Source organism: Protopterus annectens, chromosome 9.part0 (assembly GCF_019279795.1).
Source record: "Protopterus annectens isolate FY-2018-M chromosome 9.part0, PAN1.0, whole genome shotgun sequence".
Lineage (NCBI taxonomy): Eukaryota > Metazoa > Chordata > Ceratodontiformes > Protopteridae > Protopterus > Protopterus annectens.
Genome location: NC_056743.1, coordinates 1,226,810,679 through 1,226,816,779, shown reverse-complemented (window position 1 = coordinate 1,226,816,779; position 6,101 = coordinate 1,226,810,679).

Sequence of the window (6,101 nt, the reverse complement as noted above, 5' to 3'; positions counted from 1 at the left end):
ACACACACGCACACACATATATATATATATATATATATATATATATATATATACACACACACACACACACACATATGAGAGAGATATCTAGATACATCTCTCTCTCTCTCTCTCTCTATATATATATATATATATATATATATATATATATATATATATATATATACATATATACACCCACACTGTATTGCTGTGGTTCTATCAGTGTACCTCCTGCTATCCTACTTTGAGCTTATATTCATAAACTTTCTTACCATCTCTCTGCTCTTATACTTTCCCCATAGTCTCTTGCACTGACTCACTGTGGTCCTTCCTCCATCTCTTCTTAAAATAAATATTAACTTTATTGCTTCAATATAATATGACAGTTTAGTAGCTTTTCTCTTTTCTTTCTGAGCATGTGGTCGCTACATCCAACCCCAGTAGCAGACGATCTGCCACAAAAGACCCAGCTCCCAAATGTTTTCATTGAGAATTCTGACACTGTACAATGTAAGCAAATCTAACCTGAAAACCCTAGCTTTGTATTAACTTCAACTAGTCAAATATGTGGCTACCCTGTGTTGACAAGTGGCTTTAACATGCCCCTCCACTCTAAGGATCACTTACTAAGTTGGCCACTGTCCTTTCTCCTCCATGTTCAGTTTTGATTTCTTCCCTTTCACCTGCCCTTTGTCTCTTTTCTACATTCTCTTTTGGAAAAATATACTTTTTTCTGCAGACGGAATATTTTCTGGTAGAAAATATTATCATTCCCTGTAATCTGTTACATAACAAAGCATTGTCCTTTTTAGTATGTATTCTCTTTGCTTTTACAGACATTAATCATTTTTTTCTTCCTTATTTGTTGTGAACTTTGTCCTTTCCTTCTTTATTTTCTTCTATGTGTTCTGAAATATCAGACTGCCGAACATAGTTCTCAACCTGGAAACATCAAAAATCTGGAAAAGGCCCATGAAAAATAGGTACAAATCTGTATGATGATTAACATCTAATTTGCATACATAATTACGTAACCCCACCCACTCCAATGGAATTGTGGGATATCAACTTTCAAACGCAAACTGAAGAACAGACAACCAAAATATGGCACCACTGACCCACTGCAGCCATTCCAATGTCCGATTACCTGGCAATTTCAAATCATTTACCATAAACACTAATGTGTGCATACTGCTTTACTTCTACAATGATTATTTGGATTTTATTTTGACATCCGCTAAACAAAGCAATACTGTCTCAATGAAAATAGATTTAGCATTAAAACTTCTCTGCCCTTGAAACTGACATTCATTGAAATAGCACTGAAACCCACACCACATCGAAATAAAATGCATCTGGCCAGTGGTGAATAAAGATTACCTTAGGGCCATTTGCAAATCATTGGCCCCTTGCACACAAAACAAGAAACATATATCTGTCCTTTTCTTTGATACACCTTCCTGACTTTATTACATTATATTCCTTGTGTAATACAACACACTTGGTAGAGCGCATTTTAAATTTGTTTGAACATTTTTCCAGTAGGCTGTACTGTAGGCAATGAAACAAAATGTATGAACTAATAATAACAAAACTGCCCAATTCAGAACATTTCCATCATAAAAGTCTACTTCCACACCCACACTATAAATAGAATGACAGTAGTGTAAGCCAAAGGCATCTTGCACAGCTTCTCGCACTTATTTTCAAAGGGGGAAAAAGGTCAAAAACCAGGAACACATTTTAAACATTGCTTGCTTTTCAAGGGGGACAAAAGGTCAAAAACCAGGAATACATTTTAAACATTGCTTGTACAATTTTGGAAAGTTGCTACAATAAAATGTTGTTACCACCATGCATGTCACTGGCAAGTCTTGAACCCAAGACCCTATGCACTACAGTCAGAGCAACATACCACTATGTCAAATCAGTAGTTTCCTAAAAAATAGGAGACTGAAACTTAATGGCTATCATTCAGTGAATTCAGTTCTCACTTCTAACCATAGCTCTCAACCTCTTAGCACAAAAAACCTGGACAAAGCCAATATGGGGGAATACAAATTCAGTTCTAACTTCTCACTCACCATAGCTCTCAACTCTTAGCAGAACCAACCTGGATAAACAAAGCCAATAATGGGGGAGTACAAATTTTGTTCTCACTTCCCACCATAGCTCTTCTCAACTCTTAGCACAACAAACGTGGACAAAGCTCAGAAATGGTGGTGGCTAGGGACTTTAGGCTCTTTTTACCCTGTACCAAAGGTACAGGGTTTGAGCCTGCAATACCTCTAGCCACCAGGTGTATTACATGGATGGACACACACACACACACACACACACACACACACCCCTACCTTACTCTGAAAATAATATATGTTTGTGTTATTCCTCACATAAAAAATAAATCCTTCTCTGCGATATGTCTGCTTCCGAGTAAATAAGCAGCAGCAGCAGCGTTCTCTGTTCACCCAGGCAGCTTCTGAGATCAACAGCCAGACAGCAGCTAAACAAAATAAAACAGTCTGCTCACAGCAGCAGCTTTCTCTGTTCATCCAGAGGGCAGCTAATTAAAATAAAATAAAACTGTCTGCTCACAGCAGCAGCTTTCTCTGTTCACACAGGCAGTTTCATTGATCAACAGCCAGTCCAAACAGCAGCTAATTAAAATAAAACCATCTGTTCCCAGCTTCCGAGATCAACAGCCAGTCCAGACAGCAACTAATTAAAATAAAACCATCCATTCCCACTCACAAAAGCATTTAAATCCAGCCGGAAACCTGGAAATACATGCGCCGCAAGCTCAACTCCAACAGGCTGGTAGCCCTGATGAGCTGACATCATTGCGCAGGCGATGACGTCAGCTAAAGCTCAAAAAACAAAGTGAAAATAATTAAAAAATAAAGAAAAAAATCGGAAATGAAGGGGTGCCACTCAGGAATCATGGCACCCCATTATTTGGACCCCAAAACTTGGTAAAAACCAAGTAATGTGGGACAGTTGGGAGGTATGCTGCCGAATACTTGTATCCACAATTCCAAAGCTCTCTGTGGTATTATCTTATTCAATTAGGGTTGAGTGATCTTTATTAACAATGGATACTTATGTCCTAAATGAGTTCTGTTTGCTTTTTGCCGAACATTACTTATCAGTCTGGTCATTAATATATGCAACACTTCTCAGAGCTGTTCCAGTTGCATGAGTAAAATTGTCATCAGTAAGTCTAGCTTTACTTCTCATAATGGTAAGAAAATCATCCACATTTTGACATGACGAATACAGATCACCAGTGTTATCAGGTGCTACCTTTAAATATACACAGTATTTAGTAAACTGTACAAGATAATTGTGCTTTTCCAAATGATTAATGGCATACTCATTTAAGGAATCCATTTCATCTGTAAATGAATAAAGAATTCTAAAAGAAAAGAATAATCAAAATCAGTTACCACAGAATTCAGAGATTTTAAATCAACTTTTATGAAAAAAATCACACAATGTATAATTAAATATGAAGTAAAGTAATTGCTCTAATTGTACCAGTTGTAAAAATCCCACAAAAGCTGGAATTCCTTCATACTGCAAACAAATGCACATAGTAGCTTCTGCTCACTATCGCTCATAGTGACAGTTCTTTACAGTAAAGACCAAGAAATTACAAACCAACACAGGACTGTTTCAGATAATATCTGGAATGTCCTCTCTGCAGTCTGTGTGAATTTATAGCTGACTAGGCCCTTTGGGATGGCTAGAGTTTGTCTGTCTAAAACCTACCCCTTTCTAACAACAAACAATTAAAATTAGAGGTAAAACAACAAAATATAAATCAAAGTAAAACTTCTTGTCTACAAGTGATCCCTTTCTTTCTATAAAACATAAAATACAAATCATACATAAATCTTTTACCAGACCAGGCAACTGCACAGTCAATCACAAACCAACACAGGGTTGTTTAAATAAGCCTTGAAGCTTGATTAGATAAGTACTGGAAGATGTGCCAATCACTATTATAATATGGATCTAACAACTGAATTATATAAAACATAGCTGCTAAAGCATGATTCTATAGCTGAAAACTAATTCCGCCAAATTCCTGTAGTCTTAAATTATTCTTAATTGCTGTTCTTGGTTTCATTGGAAACTAAAGTAATGGAAGTAATAACTTTCCATTTTTTTCATTAGTATTTTCTCAAGTAAAAGAGATTTTGGCTGGAATACATATCACATTGTAAGAAATATAATAATTTTTAAAAAGCATTTTTCATTCTTTATGTGTAAAAGCATTCCACTGCTCTAAAATAAGTTATTTGTGTAATAACTTTGGAGAACTTGATAGCTGTGATTTGATTCATATCGAAGTGGATTACTAATCCTAAATAACTGATTATTTTCCCAATTACAATTATACTTATTTAATTACTTGTTGATTTTTTAAAATAATTTCTGATTCATTGTCATTAAATTTCCTAGATGAAACAGATTTAAATACGTCATTTTCTTTATTTAGTTCATCAAGTGTTATATTAATTTCTCCTAGTGATAGTAAAATGACATTTGCAAAGAGCTGCATCTAGGATTGAAAATATTTACTTATATCAAATCCCAGCATTCCTTCATTACAGCTAATACTGTATACAAATGATTCAATAACCAAAGCAAATTATCAATGGTGACAATCATACCTCTCATCTGTCCTAATTTTCCCAGAATGTCCATATTTTGGCTCATATTTTTGGTCTGTTCCTCATAAAAGTAGTGTTTTTTAGGCAAATAACTGGGATTATCTGAGGATTGAGGTCACTAAATAATGACATACATTTGAGTTTCTGACTTCAAATTCTTCAGAAAAAAAGAAGTTATGTCCTTACCATAACGTTCCATGTGGAGTGTTCATCTCGCCTTGGTTATTACACATGGGTTCGGAGCCGATCCTCGGCTCCGTGCCGGCCGACTGCAAGCTCTGCATCGAGAAGAAGCTCGAGGACATCTAATACCCACAATCCCCCTCTGCCTTTACCTCACATCTAGTTTGCAAGCAAACCAGACATAAAGCACGCACACATGCCAAACTATATACATAAGTACATATATACAAACATACCAAGGGTATGATAGTAACACTAATACTGCAACAGCAGAAGGAGAATACTCAGACCAGGCACCAAATCGAACGTTCTTCCTAAGGGTGGGAAGGGTGGGAGTGTAATAACAAGCGAGATGAACACTCCACATGGAACGTTATGGTAAGGACATAACTTCTTTATGTGAGAGTGTTCAATCTCGCCTTCGTTCTTACACATGGGTAGCGTCCTAGCTCCATGATCCTGAGGAACTCAAGGGAGAACGTTCTTGAGCACAGTGGAACCAAAGGTTGCCCTATCCCTAGAAACCTTGTCCACTTTGTAATGAGATATAAATGTATGTGGTTTAGCCCAAGTAGCAGCCGCACAAATAGTGTCTAAAGGTAAACGAGCTGCGTGAGCCAAAGATGTAGAAATTGATCTGGTAGAATGTCCTCTGGGTTTTGCTGATAATGTTTGATCAGAAGCTTCATAAACATGAATGATACAGTCAGTTAGCCACTTCGAAAGAGTTCGTTTCGTGACTGCAAGACCCTTTCTGCTGTCAGCAAAAGCTACAAATAGTTGATCAGATTTCCTGTGATCTTTTGTTCTATCCAAATAAAATCTGAGTTGTCTATGAACGTCTAGTTTGTGCAACATATACTCTAATTTATTAGAGTGGTCTTTAAAGAAGGTGGGTAATTCGATGGACTGATTAATATTACTAGTAGAACAAACCTTGGGAAGAAAGGATGGATTAGTGCGTAGGGATACTCTGTCAGAATGAAAAATTAAATAAGGATGTTTGACCGAAAGGGCCTGCAGCTCAGACACCCGTCTAGCAGATGTAATAGCCACTAGAAATAATGTTTTCCATGACAAAAATTTCAAAGTGCAACTTGAAGCTGGTTCAAAGGGTGGTAACATCAATTTAGAGAGTAATAAATTTAAATTCCACGGTGATGTCGGACATCTGACTGGTGGTCTGATATGAAAGGAACCCTTTAAAAAGGCTTTACAAAGTCTGTGAGCCATAATAGGTGCACCACTTTCTTCTAC